The following is a 19,507-nucleotide window of genomic DNA, read 5'->3' on the forward strand; positions in this document are numbered from 1 at the left end:
TGGTGTAAGTCATGCTCGATTGGGAGTTGGTAGCGGTAGTCCCTATTTCCGGTGGTGGGAAATACAAATAAGATTTTGGCAATGATTACATCCGGTGGGGCGCGTTCTATCTCCTCGGCAAAGTGTTAAATCTTGAGGTATCTTTGTTCGCACCACCTACTTGTAGTTAAGCCGCAGATCGGTCTTGGAGGTCGATCGTTGAGGTCGCTTTGCCTTCGCCTGCAATGTTCCTTAGTGGGGATATTGCTCCCCTACACACCTACTTCTAAGGAGTCGCTCGCAGATCGGTCTTGGAGGTCGATGCGTTGAGGTCGCTTGTGCTTCGTCTGCAATGTTCCTTAGTGGGGATATTGCTCCCCTACACATGTGACAAATCTCTATGTCAGTATGTCCTATTGAATGCGTAAGTATCACTAGAAAGTTATTAAAACTTCTAAGAACTTGAGAATGTTCAGGACGAACTACGATACTTGAAGGATTTCCCCTTCGACTCATAAAAAATAAACTTTAATCATTCGAACAAACTGAACAAAGACCAACTACAAAATTATGAAACTTTGATTTTACACCCTCTAATGTGATATACTCATAGGGAAGATTGTAACCTTTACTCGTCTTTCTAATTTGTGAGTTATATTTTGCACCGATGTCGGATCTTCTATGATAATCGCTTTTGTCTCACCTATCTTAAAATGTTGATTTCGGTCAGATTCGGTAAAATATGATCTATGACAAAGTCATCGAGCAAGTTGCACCCGTTACTACCATAGTCATGCACATTAACAGTTTTGAATAGGCCAATCGCCGTAAGCCTCCGATAGTGACATAGTCCACCTACACAATAAGCTTGACTAACGCGTTATTAATGAGTAACTAGCCACGCTGCCCGTCCTATGGCCGGGCTTGTTAATTTTAGGCATGCTAATTTGACTTGTGATGTTTAATATCGAAGCAAGCATTTTTCAGTTAGACAACAATTCGTTACGCAAAGCTAACATGCAGCTCTTGAACTTGAACATATATATACCGAGTCGTTGGTAGTTAGATTGTCATGATTCCTAAGACATCTGAAATAAAAACTAACATTTTTCGTTATTAGATTAATGCTCAAAACACTTAGGATCTTAAACGTACTGAAACTGAGTGGATAGTTTATGTTCAATGATAAAGTATTAGGCTTAGTCTTATAGAATGATATGTTTCTCAACTTGGCACCGTCAAAATCATTGGTTAAGCGTTGAAACTTGTTCTTAGGTAGGTTCTAATACTAAAATCAATATCCTCAAATAAGTTTTTCTTTTCATCAAACAATACATACTAAACATTACCTTGAATTAGGCCAACTGGTACCTACTCAGGATTCTACAGGGTAGTTAAGGATCATATTGCCAATATAGAGCTATCGAAACAAACTATGACACAAACCACACACGCCATTAACACTTGGAAGTATTCATCATAATATCCTTTCTTTTTAAGTCAAATAAATGTAAGATATAGCGAGCTCCACTCCAGTCATACAACCCAAACAATGGCAAAAAAGAATAACTCTGAATAACGGTTTTCCCTTGTATAGCAAAGAGTGATGCTGGTATAGGCATGGTAGGTATGAGGTGTATGATCCTCAAGACACAAACGTATAATACCAACACACTTTCTCTTCTCATTACAAAATGTGATTATGTGATCATAATTAATAACTAATCATGTAATCATACTACAAATGGGACTTTTTATTATATACAGAAGAAGTGTTTAATATAAGTTTCAAGCAAAAACAATTTTTTGTAGTTAAATTAATTTGAAGGCAAACCCTTTTGTACAACCACGTATCAGAACACAGTCTAAACTGTTTGGAGCACTGACTTCATTGATTCTGCAATAAGTCAGCTACACTTGGCTAAACCAAAGGCATGCCCAGGCCATTTGCTACAGTTAGAACTCGGAAGACTATATAATGATAACCATAGCGAGTAATCAAAAAGCCAGCGTAAGGGATTTTAATTGACTCAGATCTATCAAATTATATAAGACTGAAAGGATTAATAGATGTGTCTAGAAGTAGCACCACAGCCTCATCGAACCCACGGTTTAATCGCGACACTCTAGAATGTAATTCAAAATAAATCTCATGTAGACTACCTATAGATAAGCAGCCAAAATTTTAAGACGAATCATTCATGGAAAAAGTAGCAAGCTAGCAAAGATAACAAGAAGATTTGGAATGAACGAAAAAGCAACTGTTTTTATAAGAAATTCAAATCAAATACTCAACAAAAACTGAAATACTAACCTTTTTTGGCTTCTGCATACAACATCAAACAAATAGTCTAGGGTTCTTTGTGGTGAAAGAGCTCAGCAAGTCAGGCTATGCTTTCCACACACACTTTAACAACCAATATAAGAGGGGACATCTGGTGAAGTTGTTCGTATTTATGATCAAGGATAAAAACCACTTCACAATTCATTAAGCATTTGACCTTTAGAAATTCTGAAAGAAATATCAAATTGGTAAAATAAAACTCAACCCAAATCAATTCAACAAACAATTAGAAACTATATATATAGTTTCTAAATGTCAACTAACCTCAACGTTAGTGCAACTCAACTTCAAGGAACCTCCAAGGCCTGCTTCGCTTGGTCTTAGTTCTTCGGGTGAAAGCCAGAAGCACCTGTCCTCCATAGTCCCTAATAATTCCCCCAACATGCTCATGCTCAGCAGAAAACTCAAATAAAGAAAAAACAAATCATGCCTGTCATAAGGGAACTATCAATTCAATCCATATTTGAAACAAATCACTATTAAAAAAAAAAGATACATATGGGAAAAGGTATGTGTCACAGTATTGATTTATACCAATAGTGTAGAATGTAATGTAACTAACACAATAATAAGTAGGAGTGTAAATGAACTGTACATGTCACGTAAACAAAATTGTGATAGTAGTAGTGTAGTACGATCTACAAAGACGGAGAAGGGGACATAGACGTACAAATTAAATAAAAAACAACCAATGAGGCATACCTGAATTCAATGAAAGATCGAGTTGTGAGGGCAGTGAATAGATGGATTGAGGGAATCTCCACTGATGAAGTTGCAAAGAAGAAGATTCAATTAGCACATTAAACGAGAGCAACAACTATCTAATTGAGAATGGAGGCAAAGTGAATTCTACACATCTCTGGCACTCAACTCACACTTTATGAACTCCTATGGATTCCACAACATTCAAGGTTGTGAGAATGTTGCTTTAAAAGTTACCAATTCATTATCCAATCTTGGAATCTCTTTCCTCTCATCACCGTTTAACTGATCCAATACCAAGCCAATCTTGAAATACAAAAACATTCTTAATCAGTACCAAACACTAATATAATTTTCAAGGGGGAAAAAAAGGCAAAGCAATTCAACATGATTGTTTATGCAAGATAGTATAATTACTAAGAAATTAAATTACACAGGAGAATAGGTTTAAAACTCAATTCTGAAATAATATGAAGAGTTAAGATTTTACCTGATTCCCCAATGTTCATCTATAAAACTACGTTTTTTATTACAAAATACCAAAAGGAGCACTAAAAACAACTACATGAAAGGCCTTTGACATATTCTTTGCAATGCAAACAATGCTACAGATAAAATCTCAACCTAAAAAGCATTATTGTACAACTTTAAGCATAAACAAATAATAATAAAGGTGCAAAATGTAGAGTGCGTATCGAGCAAAAATTCACCTTGCCAAAGATAGTTGTTCAGACTGAAGAAACCATATAAATCTTTTTCTACGCATTCAAGTATTCAAGTATTCAAGTATTCAACAACCTTTGTCAATCATGAGAAATACAGACCCAAAGAATATAGCACATCGAAGATCATACTATTTTGCAGAGACATAGAAACTAAAATAACAAATGAATAGATCGAGAAATCAGACCCATTCCAATTCCAACATAAACATAAATATTTAAATGAAAATAAACCTAACAGTTCCAAAACAAACCAAACAATGACTTCTAATATAAACAACCCTAACAGCTCCAAACCGCTTTGCTTAAGCTGAAGATCACCAAATTTATTATCATGAAGAAAACAATCGTGGCATTTTCTTAAAACACGAAATTGCCAAGAGATGCCAACTTGCAAACATGCATCTGCCATAGTGTCTTCATCCGTGTCTTGCGAGAATAGTCTCATCAACCACATCGGTTACACAATCTGATATATTTGCCAACCTTTGTTGACATAACCTAATCCATGCTTGCTTTACACGCGTGAGTGCAACTTCAAATACTGGTGAAACGGGAAAAACTTCGGAAGCAGAGGCGCTATTTACTAATTTAGATATGGATGATTGCTTCGATGCCGCAATAGAGAGCTCAACCATTGCATTTGCAATATCGGTGTTCATAAGGCTTCGCAATCAACTTTTTTCTTGGTGTTTCCTTTGACTACTTTTCCCATTTTTAAAATAAATGGAGAGTTTGGACTTACTTGACTTGGATTTTATCAATGTATTTAACATGTCATTCTTAACCTCTGTTTTGTGAAAACCCCTTCATGAGGAGAAGTCGATATCCGTGGTTGCATGGACAACATATCATTTGATTTAGGGCCCCTCTGTTTGAAGTCCATTGTAAGATTGACTTGGGGTGTACTTGTGATGTATCATTCGAGGAAAGATGCGATGATGAAAATGCAGAATTGTTGAACACAACGCATACCAATTAATTGGTAGGAATGAAGATTACTTAATACCAAGAACAACATAAAATTACACGGGGTGATCTAAAACTATGTATCGATGGACCTGAATGGTTATGAGTTATCGATACTGAGAGAAAAAACTAATAAGGTTGAGAGAGTGAGGGTACTTTATTGTTATAAGGTCTCCGGTATATCAATCTTTTTAAATCGCCTTTTAGATCTCCTCGCAAAGAGTTTTTTTTTAGAGAGAGAGTGGGTGTTTGACGGGGCTTCATGAGGAGAAGCTGATATCCGTGGTTGCATGGACAACATATCATTTGATTTAGGGCCCTTTGTTTGAAGTCCATTGTAAGATTGACTTGGGGTGTACTTGTGATGTACCATTCGAGGAAAGATGCAGATGAAAATGCAAAAGAACTGTTGAACACAAATGACACCAATTAATTGGTAGGAATGAAGATTACTTAATACCAAGAACAACATAAAATTACACGGTGATCTAAAAACTATGTATCAACATGGACTGAATGGTTATGAGTTATCAGCATACAGAGAATAAAACTAATAAGGTTGAGAGAATGAGGGTACTAAAAACTATGTATCAGCATGGACTGAATGGTTATGAGTTATCAGCATACAGAGAAGAAAACTAATAAGGTTGAGAGAATGAGGGTACTTTATTGTTATAAGGTCTCTGGTATATCAATTTTTTCAGTCTCCTTTAGATCTCTGGCAAAGAGTTTTTTTTCGAGAGAGAGTGGGGTGTTTGATGGGATTGGGATTTTGTTTTAATCAAACAATTAATTATTTTAAAAGTAGGGACTTTTTTAAAAATATTGCTGATGTGGCTCTCTATGAGCATATTGGGAGAAACGGATATTAATATAGGTACGATGACAGTAAGAGTAAAATGCCGGACTGATTTTAAAAGCTATTTGTAGTAGAAAAATCGCCTCATATGATTGCTTCATTTTCCAGAAAGTAGAATATCCTTCTCATAATCCTTTTTCATATCCACTGTATATTTGCTTAACTAAAAAAACATAAGCTCAGTGTCTAATTTCTGAAACATACAGTGGATATTTGTTATTTTTTCCTTAGTGATACACTTTCATATTCTGGACTCCTAGAATTGCTGGATTTTGTAACTTCTAATTAGCAAAACAAATCTATTCAATATTTTCGTTTCTTCATAGATTCTTCTTTCTGCTTACATGATAATTAATACCATTTTAAATGTAGCATATTTTTGTAGTTTACTTGAAATATATAATTGCTGCAAAGAATTTCCAAAGAACTCGGTGGTATGTAAAAAGGAAATACGGGTCCAGATTAATAGTTGGGCTTTACCGTTGGGCTTCTACTTAAAGTTTCCTGTTGCACGTTTGACTCTCCAATTTGCTTTTGCCTTACTAGGCTTTTGAAAATCTGAAGATCTGCCATCTTGAACAGAGCTCAAAACCTCACTGAAAAATTGATATGATGTTTATTTAAAAGGGAAAAAGAAAACAGTGGTCCTGAATTCTTGATGATGAATCTCAATGCATGACAAGCTTGTGATTCTAGCTTCATTCATGGCTTAATCATCCTTACCATTGCAAAACATATTTAAGAACAATAATTGGTTTTACAATTCATTAACCAATTAAATTGAGATCATAATTTATACTCTAGAAAATTTAGTATGTTGGTCTTTTTGTATGTGGGCATGTGGGTCCAATACGAATTTGCCACGTGTCCACATAAATTAATTATAGCTAAACTAGAGTTTTGGCTTTAATAGGAAACTACGTATATCCCTGGTGCCTTGTTGGGTTTTAGAATATAGAGGGAAAAAAAGAAATAAAAATAATTAGGAAAAAATAAAACAACCAAGATTTCTCTGTATGTGATTCTATTAGCTTTGAATGCTAAAATTCATATCATTTTAAAACTTCATTAGTTTGTCAAAAGTGAGAATTACTCTTGAATAAAATCATCAAATTAGTTGTTTGGAGATTTATTTATATTTTAAGCCATTTAAATTACTTATAGTCTTTTAATTTCTATCAAAAATCAAAAAGAAAAGATGAAAGACGAATGGAGGTATTAGAAGAATTAAATTACCTTAATTGAGTAAGTTTTGATTGGCAATTATAATTGCCATTTTTTCACTAACCTTTCCTAAATTATAGGAATCATAACTAAATCTCCTAGACTCTACTTAGTCTTGATTAGAATCTTGTAACACATGTCAGTATCTCGTTTGACCCACACGCCTCACATACAAAAAGACCAACATACTAAATTTTCTGCCTTATGTTCTTGCTGGTTTCCAGATACGGAAACACACTCTAAACAAGAACAAGAGGACATATTCACTCGAGGACAAACCTTGACATTGGATCTTAAGCCAAGACCCATGTCAAGCATATTTAATTACATGTATATGGTCTCTATAAATTTGGAATCGTGGAACTTGATAAAATGGTCATCCTAGTGTACCATATTCTACTTCTTCTCCATCAAAGTACATCAAAGTTGGTAGTGGAATTAGTGGGAGTTTGTAAGCGCACATATTTTGTGTCGTGTGATTGCTTCTGTTTTTATTTCGATTTATTTTTCTTAGTGTATAATTGAAAATTCAAGCCAGAAATTTAGATCAAACAATAATCATGAGTAGGCCACATGTGCTTGTTATACCATATCCAGCACAAGGTCATGTTATGCCTCTTATGGAGCTCTCCCACAACATGGTAGACCGTGGCTTCAAAATTACGTTCGTAAATACTGAATCCATTCACAAACGTGTGGTGGCGGCAATGTCCAAAAATAGTGACTATGAGGATTTCATTAATATGGTTGCAATTCCTGATGGAGTGGAAACGGAAGAAGAACGAAATGACCTAGGAAGTTAAGTAACACAATGATAAAAGTGATGCCAGGACACTTTGAGAAGTTGATTAAGAAGATCAATGAATCAAAAGATGGTGATGACAAGATCGCTTGTGTTATTGCTGACCAGACCCTGGGTTGGGCCTTGGAGGTTGCAGAGAAATTGTCAATTCAAAGAGCTGTATTTTGGTCATCCTCTGCTGTGCTTCTGGCGTTAACTCTTCACATTCCTAAGTTGATCGAGGATGGAATTATTAATACAGAGGGTAAGGTTCTTTGCATCATGTATGCAAGTATGCAACAATTTTCTCTAGATAGCACGCAACATTTTTCTGTTATGATTGCTTTAAAAGGAATAAAACCTATAAATAACGTGACCAATTTGGTAGTTCGAAGTACCGTAAATGTACATAGCCCATTCTCTTCTAGATTTCATTATTGGATCAGACTGAATTTTGCAAATTTAATTGCAGGAATTCCGTTAACAAACCAAATGATCCACTTATCTACAACAATGCCTGCCATGAAAACAGGCCACTTTGTCTGGGCATGTTTCGGGGACTCAGACTTGCAGAAAACCATCTTCAAACTGATGTTCGATAACACCCCTAGTACAAAGCTTGCCAACTACATTATTTGCAACTCATTTTATGAACTTGAACCTTCAGCTTTTAACCTAGTTCCGAATCTTAAGCCAATTGGACCGTTATTAGCGAGCAGCCGTCTAGCTCACTTTTGGCCTGAGGACTTGACTTGCCTGAGCTGGCTTGACCAACAACCAGCCAAATCAGTCATTTATGTAGCGTTAGGTAGTTTTACGGTTTTGGATAAGCGCCAATTCGATGAACTTGCACTTGGGCTTGAGCTTTGCGGTCAACGTTTTCTATGGGTCGTCCGACCTGACCTCACCAATGATGGCACTGATTCGTATCCTGATGGGTTTGAAACAAGAGTGTGCTCGCGTGGACGTATGGTTGGTTGGGCTCCTCAAAGGGAAGTTTTGGCTCATCCGTCTGTGGCTTGTTTCTTGACACATTGTGGTTGGAACTCAACTCTGGAGGCAATTAGTGTTGGTGTTCCGTTGCTATGTTGGCCTTATTTTGCTGATCAGAACCTTAATAAAGAGTACATTTGTGAAATTTGGAAAATTGGTTTGGGTTTGAAACCGGACGAAAATGGGCTCATATCAAGAGATGAGTTTAAAACAAAGGTGGTTGGACTGCTCGGAAATGAGGAGATTAAAACAAGTGCAATGGAGTTGAAAGAGATAGCCATGAAAAATGTGAGTAGTGGTGGGGCTTCTTTTAAAAACTTTGAAGATTTTATTGAAGGAATTAAGTAATTTGTTTGATCAATTTGCAAAACTTACGCTCTTGCTACCGGGCTAAATGAAAACAGCCTTTTTCTCTAGTATTATCTTAGACTATACCAATTTGTGGCGTCTCAACCTTTTTTTGGCTGCAAAACCATCCATTTTTGGCGCAAACTATTTTCTAACTCGCGTTACAAGTCCATGTCTAACACTAGCAATATAAGAACCATTCTCCTGAATTAAAAAAAGAAAAGAAAAATTAAAAAAAGATTCCCTAAATTTGATTACATCACTGTAAGCACACAAGACAAAATGTTCTGCATTTGGGTTGTCAACATGTGCATTTGTGCTCTTTAGTACGTATTATACGCAACAAACTTGCACACGATTGCTTCTCTGAATGCGGAATTGGTTTGAGATTGATGTTGCCTGGTTTCGTTTCCCACTTCTACTCTACTCTGCTTAAAGCTTAGTCGAATTGGCCAGCACGAGTGTCTGGAAACGAACTTTCTTCTTTAGAGTCACCGAGTAAACTTCCGTTTTTCTCTCGATTAACATTGTTTTTGTGACTACAATTTTCCACCATAATTACACTTTTGGTGGAATGACCATTATGAGTAGACCACACTTGGTTGTAATACCATACCCAGCACAAGGTCATGACATGCCTCTTATGGAGCTCTCCTACAACTTGGTCCACCTGGGGTTTAAGATCAATTTCATTAACACCGAGTTTAATCACAAATGCGTTACAGCAGCTATGTCCAACAACAATGACTATGAGGATCTTATTCATTTGGTTTCGATTCCTGATGGAATGGAACCAGGGGAAGACCGAAACGAACTAGGCAAGCTTTGCGACAAGATTGTGAATGTGATGCCTGTTGGGAGATTTCACTAGAAAGTCACACCTCAATCTAGCTACTTTCTATCCCAAATGATTTCAACTTGGAGATCACACCAAGGAAATCACCAACCCAAGACTTTGGTAGTTATCACAACAAACTCAAACAAGCAAAGCCACTAATTTATCATTACCCATAACAAGCAAACAATAAATAAGAAAATAAATATGCAAAGAGACACAAAGATTTAGGTGGTTGGTAAATGTTACCTACATCCACACAAGAGCCGAAGCCTTTATAAAGAAAGATCGAGAGTTTACTGAGATATCAATAATCAAGAACAAGATGCCTCACTCAAACCCTAGCTCAATAGAGCTCCCACAATACCCAAGAAATGAATCTCTCAAAAGTTATCTCAACCCTAACCATAAGTTTCTTTATATAGGTGGGGAGAAAATTTCGCGAGAAAATGGGTTTATTATTGAAATTCGACAAAACCGTCAAAATTTCATAATATTTCGTCAAGACGAATTTTGGTCGGTTCACCTGGGCCATCCAAACTTCTTTCGGTCGGTTCACCTGGGCCATCCAAACTTCTCAAGATTGGTCACATCAGGCCGACTTCGAAACAGGAAGGAAGAAATGTGCATGGATCTCAGTTGGTTCTCTTGGGCCGTCCAAACTTCTTTCGGTCGGTTCACCTGGGCCATCCAAACTTCTCAAGGTTAGTCACATCAGGCCGACTTCGAAACAGGAAAGAAGAAATGTGCAAGGATCTCGGTTGGTTCTCTTGGGCCGTCCAAACTTCTTAAAGTTGGTCAGATCAGGCTGACTTTGATGCAGGAGAGAAAAAAACTACACAAAGGTGGGACAGTGCTAACGGGCCGTCCAAGAGTGAAAAACTGGCTTAATCCAGCCATCTATGTTTCACAACTGTTTTAGTTCCTCGCTACCATCACCGGAGCAAAGCTCGACGGTTCCACAAACCCAACAATGCCAGGACATTTGGAGGACCTGATTAACAAGATCAATGGATCAAATAATAGGGATGACAGGATCACTTGCGTTATTGCTGATGAAAATATGTGCTGGACTGCTGGGCTTTGGAGGTTGCTGAGATGTTGTCCATACGACGAGCTGCCTTTTGGCCTGCCGTCCGGGGATGCTTCAGGCCGTGACACTTCACATTCCCAAGTTGATTGAAGATGGAATCATTAGTACAGCTGGTAAGTTGTTTTAACTTTCAATGGCTCATTTGAGAAATTTTCGTTCCAATATCAGTTAAAAGTTTTAATATCTGAATTTGCTATTCAACTCTTATTTTTTTCATATTCCGAAAAATATTCTTCATCCAATATTTCCACTTTAATTAGTTGCTATTCGACTGAATGTGTTATGTTTTGGTAATTAGTGATGTTGATATTTAATTTGTGAAATTGATCTGGTGATAGGGCAGGGAATCAGGTCGGGTTTGACCCAAATCCGACCCAACCCGACCTGACCCGAATAGTTTGGGTTCGGGTCAATTTTTATATCCGTTTATTTATTCAGGTTGGGTTCGGGTTCGTGTCTTTCGGATTCAGGTTCGGATATATTTTTTGGGCTTTTTTTAAATTTTTAGTGTTATCCGATCGGGTTAGTAGGATTCGATCGGGTTCGGATATTAAATTTCAGATATAATCGGGTTCAGGTTCGGGTTCGAATATTATGAAACTATTTGGATTCAAATTCGGATATAGCCATATCCGACCCGATCCCTGCCCTATCTGGTGATGCCTAACTCCAACTAACAGTTATGATTTGTCTATACTTGTGGAAATGCATTATTTAACTTATTTAGTATAGGGTTAACGAGTATTACCCCCCTATATGAGCCAATTAGGATTTTCTCCTATTAGATGGGAAATTAGGGTCTCCTCCCTAAATACACGGGAAAAAAACATGGTCAATCCAATTTGACTTTTTTTATTTATTTATTTGTTTTCCATCTAGTGGGGAAAAATCCTAATTGGCTCATCTAGTGGTGGGGTGGGCTGAGGGTAATACTCGTTAATTCTTTAGTATAATATAATTTTGTCTGAATTAGATCTGACTATATTGCACCTACTTGTAGTAGCTATATCCATCAATGCCTACCATGAATACAACTCACTTTGTGTGGTTATGTATAGGCGACCCTGTCGGTGTGAACCTTTCTTTTGGCTAGGTCCATTTACCACACATTTAAGGAAACTAAAGAGATAAAGATGGAACCATAAATCAAGGGATTTGGCCATAAAATAAGGAACCGAGGGGGAGGGTAATACTCGTTAACCCTTTAGTATAATATAATTTTGTCTGAATTAGATATGACTATATTGCACCTACTTGCAGCAGCTATATCCATCAATGCCTACCATGAATACAACTCACTTTGTGTGGCTATGTATAGGCGACCCTGCCTGTGTGGACCTTTCTTTTGGCTAGGTCCATTTACCGCACATTTAAGGAAACTAAAGAGATAAAGATGGAACCATAAATCAAGGGATTTGGCCATAAAATAAGGAACCGATTCCTTATTCCCAAAAGAATAAGAACCCCATTCTCAAGAGGAGGGTTTCTCAGCTCACACACACTCTCATTCTGTACAAAGAAAGATCATCATTCTCAAAGGAGATCTAAACTCTTGTAACCAACTAGAAATCAAACACCATTAATGAAGATCAGTGTGGATGTAGGCATCTTTTTTTGGCCTAACCACGATAAAGTTTGTCTTGTACTATTTATCCTTCTTGTTGTTTTACGTATTATTTGTGGCGTTGTGTGAAAATGGATTATCTTCATCAACAAAATATGTGTCGGATCAGTTTAAATTTGCTCCTGACACTGCCTCACAGAAAATCCATTTTCAACTTTATAGCTTGTAACAACCGTGCTGTTAAACTTGCTGAGCATCCTATTTGCAATTCATTTTATGAACTTGAACATTCAGTTTTCACCCTACTTCCTAAACTTAAGCCCAGTGGCCCATTATTCGCGAGCAGTCGCCTAGGTCACTTTTGGCATGAGGATACTACTTGCTTGAACTGGCTTGATCAACACCAGCCCGTTCTGTTATCTATGTCGCCTTCGGTAGTTTCACAGTCTTGGATAAGCGTTAATTTGATGAACTAGCTCTTGGACTTGAACTTTCAGGCCAACATTTTCTATGGGTTGTCCAACCGGACCTTACTGCTGAGGGTACTGATGTGTATCCTGATGGGTTTGAATTAAGAGTGAATTCTCGCGGACGGATGGTTGGTTGAGCTCCTCATAGAGAGGTGTTGTCCTATCCTTCCGTTGCTTGTTTCCTAACACATTGTGGTTGGAACTTGTAGAATTAAACAACTAATTAAAGAGACAACACACAAGAATTTATAGTGGTTCGGTGCTAATGCGGCAACCTACGTCCACGGGAGAAGAAAGGTTTTGCTTGATTGATAATGGTTTGTGTTACAGAGGTGTTTATATAGCACAACATGAGTGCATATTCGTGTCTCTTGTTTCTAAAAGGATTGGAGACTTTCCTTTATAGAAAACATACAAATCTATTAAACCTCTGTCAAAACCGACTAGGGCGCCCTGCGCTCATATTAGTTTTGCTCATGGCACGACTTGCGCTCTTGCCTTGATGAACTTCTAGACGATTGAGCACGCCCCGCCCTCGACTTTGCCTGGCCAAGGGCGCACCCGCACCTTCTCTTACTTCTCCCACCCTCCCCCTCAAGTTGGTGGAAGATATCCAGCGAATCCAACTTGGAGAGAATATCATGGAACTTGGAAGCTGGAAGTCCTTTGGTAAAAATGTCTGCAAGTTGTTGGTCACTTCGAATAAAGGAGGTAGTGACAATGTTAGACTGTACTTTTTCACGCACAAAATGACAGTCAACTTCAATATGCTTAGTTTTCTCATGACACATCGGATTTGCAACAATGTGCATAGCAACTTGATTATCACAGTAAAGTGTAGTTGGCAGATGCAACCCAAAGCACAAATCCTTCAGAAGAGTGCGAAGCCATATGATTTCACTGGTGGTGGAAGCCATAGCCCTGTACTCAGCTTCTGCACTAGAACGAGCCACTACATTATGTTTCTTGCTCTTCCAAGTGACTAAATTACCTTCCACAAAGGTACAATAACCGGAAGTAGACCTCCGATCAACTGAACATCCTACCCAATCAACATCTGTATAAGCAGTAATAGATGTATGCCCATTTTTCCACATCCAAATACCTCTGCCTGGTGACCCTTTCCGATATCTTTGCAAAGATTCTAGAAACCGTGATTCATATGTGGAGTCCTTGCAGCATGCATAAAACGACTAACCAAGCTTACTGCATAAGAAATATTTAGTCGGGTAATAGTTAAATATATTAGTTTACTAACTAATCGCTGATATTGACCAATGTCAGTAAGAAGATCACCGGTGTTGTCCAACTTGGCTCTACTGTTAGTTGGAGAATAAGATGGTTTTACCACCAGCTTTCCTGCTTCACTCAAAAGATCCAACACATACTTTCTTTGATTACTCTTTTTGAATAAGCAATTTCAATCCCAAGAAAGTACTTCATAATACCCAGATCCTTGATGGCAAATTTCTTGTGCAGTAACTCCTTGAGCTTAGAAATTTCGATATAGTCATCACCTGTGATAACTATGTCATCAACATAAATAAGAACAATAACCAAGCCTGACCTGCTAGATTTAACAAATAAGGAAGGATCAACATCACTTCGCTTAAGGCCGGTCATAGCTAGAACAGAACTAAGCTTGGCATACCATGCTCGTGGAGATTGTTTAAGTCCATAGATAGCCTTTTTTAACTTGCATACTAATCCAATCTTAGTCTCCTTTGGATGTTCAGGTGGGATGCTCATATACACTTCTTCTTTAAGATCTCCGTGTAAGAATGCATTTTTCACATCCATCTGAAATAATTTCCAGTCTTGATTTACAACTAGAGATACAAGAACTCTAAACGTGTTCATCTTTGCAATTGGTGCAAAAGTCTCCTTGTAGTCCTGACCATAAGTTTGGGTGAATCCCCTTGTAACAAGTCGAGCTTTAATTAGACCTCTTTAAGGAACCATCACTATTGAACTTGTTTCTGAACACCCACCGACAATCAACAATTTTCTTTCCATATGGTAGCATAACAATATCCTAAGTTTTATTCTCGTCTAGAGCACGAAGTTCTTCTTACATCGCCTTTCTTTATACTGGACGAGAGTTAGCTTCTCTAAAGTTCATGGGTTCATGCACGTCATCGACTATACTTAAGAAAGCATGATGAGATGAAGTGATATTGGCATACATTATATACTCCTGTAGAGAATATGAAACATCATGTAAAGAATAAAAATTCCTGTGAGTCACTGGAGGATGCAGTTCTCTATCAGATTTATAGTAATCCTTGAGAGTTACTGGAGGTCGTCTCTCTCGTTCAGATTGTCTAGAAACTGGAGTACGCCCGCGCCTCAGTTTGCTCATTCTGGGAGTGCGCCCGTGCCTTATCTACTGGAGGTCGTGGAGCACCAGAGCGAGCCCTTGCTTCAGTAGAGGCCAATTCTTCAGTGGTAGGAACTATACCTTCACCAACCGTTGGGACAGGAACAATGCCTTCACCAACTGCTGGGAGAGGAGCCAAATCAGCCGTAACAGCTGGGAGAGGTGTGAAATCTGCCAAACACTCCCCTTAGGACTGATTCCCAGGCACAACTGAATCGTGAAAGAAAGCTTCAGATTCCACAAATCGGACATCACGAGAGACAACTAGTTTCCTTGTCGCCGGATTGTAACATATGTAGCCTTTCTGTGTGGTAGAATAACCAACAAACACACATCAAGTAGCCCGAGCATCAAATTTATCTCGATGAATAGCTTGCTAATGCACATAACAAACACACCCAAACACTCGCAGATGAGAGAGATCCAACGGCCTAGATTTGAGCACTTCCAATAGGGATTTAAAACCAAGAACCTGACTGGGAAGACAATTAATAAAATAGGCAGTAGTTAAGACGCTATGAGACCAGTATTGCTTAGGAACATTCATGCCCAACATAAGAGCACGAGTGGTCTCCAAAAGGTGTCTGTTCTTTCTTTCAGCCATGCCATTCTGCTGAGGTGTGCCAACACAGCTAGTTTGATGAATTATCCCCTGGCTACGAAGATACTCAGGTAACAGACCTTTACAAAACTCAGTGCCATTGTCAAATCTAAACATCTTGATGTTTGCACCAAACTGATTAGTAATCACAGTATGAAAATCCTTAAATACAGTCACAACCCCAGTTTTCGATTTCAACAAATATAACCATGTAGCACGAGATTTATCATCAATAAACAACACAAAATACTTATAGCCATCATAAGAATTAACGGGAGCAGGTCCCCATAAATCAGAGCGAATTAACTCAAACAACTTATTTGACATAGAATTCGAGTTTGGAAAAGATAAACGAATTTGTTTAGAAAATTGACAAACATCACAAACATCATCAGAGTTTAAAGAAACATAAGGAAACAAATTTGATAGGACATGACTAGATGGATGCCCAAGTCTTTTATGTAAAATTCGACTTTCAAGTAAATCACTAGCTTGACATGCCTTCTTATGCGACTTCAACAAATAGAGTCCATTGGAATAAATTCCTTCACCAATCGTCCTCTTCAACTTTCGATCCTGAAAGACGACAGAGTTAGGAGAAAAAATGACATCACAATTTAAAGAATTGGTAAGTTTTCCAATAGATAGAAGTTGAACAGGGAATGAAGGAACAACTAGAGCATCACTTTTGAGTGTTTGATAAAAACAATCCACTTGACTACTACCTAGAATGGGAACAGTGGAGCCATTGGCTATGGAAATATTATGCTTTTTGGTTTTGGACACAAAATTATGGACAAAGGCAGGACAATTAGCCATATGATCCGTAGCCCCCGAATCAATTATCCATGAGTTACTATTTTCTGGCATAGTAAAATAGGCATGTAAATTACCTGACACATGAGTTGAGGCAAACTAACCTTTGCTAGATGACATGGACTTAGTGAGTTGTTGGAGAATTTGACTCAACTGATGACTAATATCTGAGTTGGACGTTGATGTCTCAGCAACAGCGACATACTCTTTTTTGGACAGTTCCTTTTCCTTTTTAAGATGTGGATATAATTCCCAATAGTACGTGGTCCTTGGTGTGCCAGTTCTTTCCACAATGATCACAGTGAGATGGTTCCCTTTTTCCCTTACCTTTTTTGAATCCCTGTGACTTCTTTTGAAAATCGTTTTCTGCAAGTAATACAGTAGATTCAGAGATTGAGGACTTTACCTCGAAGTTCATGATTTTCTTCATTGTTTCCTCTCTTTGAATAGTTGCACAAACAGCAGCAAGTGATGGAAGAGTGTTTTCCATTAGAATATTGCTTTCAAGATTTTCATATTCTGGTTTAAGATCACAAATAAATCTTGGAAGATTTTATCCTCTTTAGCCCGCTTCAAAAAAAATCTTAGCATCCGGTGGTGTGTGGGACGATATATGTTTAACTCATCCCATAATTTCTTCAAATTCCCAAGGTGTTCTCAGAAATTTTTCACCTTGTTGCAAAAGCACCGATCATTAAGTTGAAGTTCAAACACACACGCATAATTGTTCCGGGTTTCGATAAATCTTCAATTGAATCCCACATCTCCTTTGTAGAATCGAGAAAGTAAAAATTCCAAAGAATAGTAGACTCCATAGAATTGAGTAACCAAGATAGAACAAGCTGATCATTAGAAACCCAATTCTCATATTCGGCATCATCAGTGGCAGGACACACATTTGCACCATTAATGAACCCTAATTTCCTCTTGCCACCAAGCGATAGCGAAACAGTCCTAGACCAAGGTATATAATTTGTTCCATTCAAGAGAATTGATGACAGCTTCCAACCAGAATTAGAATCAGTCTCTGTTGTAATAGCAGACTTTGGGTTTGGTTTTGGATCTGACATAATGTATTGTGTTTATCTATATTGATTTAGAGGAGATATTAAGCGCTCCGCTCTGATACCATGTATAATTAAACAACTAATTAAAGAGACAACGCACAAGAATTTATATTGGTTCGGTGCCAATGCGGCAATCTACGTCCACGGGAGAAGAAAGGTTTTGCTTGATTGATAATGGTTTGTGTTACAGAGGTGTTTATATAACACAACATGAGTGCATATTCGTGTCTCTTGTTTCTAAATGGATTGAAGACTTTCCTTTATAGAAAACATATGAATCTATCAAACCTCTGTCAAAACCGACTAGACGCTCATATTAGTCTTGCTCAAGGTGCGACCCGCGCTCTTGTCTTGACGAACCTCCAAGCGATTGAGCGGCAGCCTGCGCCTTCTTTTACTTCTACCACACCAACTCTACACTGGAGGGAGTCAGTCTTGGAGTTCCTTTCCTATGCTGGCGTTATTTTGCTGACCAGATTGTTAACAAAAGCTACAATGTGGATATTTGGAAAATTGGGTTGGGTTTGAACAAAGATGAAAATGGGCTCATCACAAAATAAGATATTAAAACGAAATTGCTTGGACTGCTGGAAGATGAGGAAATTCAGGAAATGTGAAATAGATAGCCATGAAGAATATTAGAAATGGAGGAGCATCTTTGAAGAATTTTGAAGATTTTGTCCAAGGGATAACTGATAAGGTCGTGAATTATAATCTTCTTCACCTGTAGAAGTTGTAGAACTGGACAAGTTCAAATAATCAGGCCACATTTTGTTCTCAGCGGAAGTATTATATTGTATCATGTACCGTATCTTCAATCAAGACTGTATTTGCATATGCGTCTCCTCTTTACGCATGTATTTGAAACAAATAGTCTAATTCATCTTTGAGAATCCAATCATAAAACAATTTTACGGAAAAAATCAATAGATCGATCTGAATCATAGTTTCAGACCCATATTAATATTACGTAGGCCTTGGAAGCAAAGCAGTTTGCAATTCACTCCCGCACCACTACAATTTCGTACCTGAGTACCTGACCAAGTTATTTATTTGTCTTCAAGTGTCCATCCTTTGTTGACTTCTGTGTTAACTGTTAAAGTTGCGGAATTACCAGTGTATATGCCTATATGGAAACAAAAGACGAATCACAAAACAGTTGAAATGAACTAAACAACAAAATGATCTGTTTTTGTAGTTTATTTGATGACTGTTTATTGGGTAATTTCTTGATTCAACAATGATAATGTCAATGTGTTCCCAATTAGAACCCAAATAGCAACATACCACATTTTATCAATAATTAGTGGGGGTAATGTTAGCAATCTTTTGCACTGAGTTGCTGACATTGTCCAAATTGAGAACAAAATGACATTATCATGGCTGAATTAGAAAATTACCCTTGTTTATTTTACCAATAGATTAGATGTTGGGGATCGTTATATGAATTTCATCTTATAGTGACTCCAAAATGACTCCACTATTAAATACAATGAATCAAAAGCTGATTTTTAGTAGAGATGTTCTCTACACAATAGAGATCATCCTCACAAAAAATCACTTAATTTGAAGATGCACAACCTCGTCAAAAAATCATTTATAATGTTATGAAGTTATCCTACGGGCCAAATTTGTTTTAAATTCATAACAAATTTTAACAAGATTAAACATATTCAATTGAACTAATTTTTTGTAGAAATGTTCTCCATGTGATGTATATCTCCACAAAAAATTAGCGCAATTTATTTTGTGAGTCCACT

General features: G+C 37.5%; 2 pseudogenes across 1 annotated transcript; both read left to right on the forward strand.

The window, feature by feature from the left end:
* The first annotated feature begins 7,174 nt into the window (after nt 1-7,174).
* Nucleotides 7,175-8,934, forward strand: LOC147522078 (UDP-glycosyltransferase 83A1-like; annotated as a pseudogene). Its single transcript, XR_015212086.1, has 2 exons — nt 7,175-7,845; nt 8,053-8,934. The product of XR_015212086.1 is annotated as a UDP-glycosyltransferase 83A1-like (transcript).
* A 142-nt stretch (nt 8,935-9,076) lies between these two features.
* Nucleotides 9,077-18,557, forward strand: LOC147522079 (UDP-glycosyltransferase 83A1-like; annotated as a pseudogene).
* The last annotated feature ends 950 nt before the right edge of the window (nt 18,558-19,507 follow it).

This window comes from Coptis chinensis, chromosome 1 (assembly GCF_015680905.1).
Source record: "Coptis chinensis isolate HL-2020 chromosome 1, ASM1568090v1, whole genome shotgun sequence".
Lineage (NCBI taxonomy): Eukaryota > Viridiplantae > Streptophyta > Magnoliopsida > Ranunculales > Ranunculaceae > Coptis > Coptis chinensis.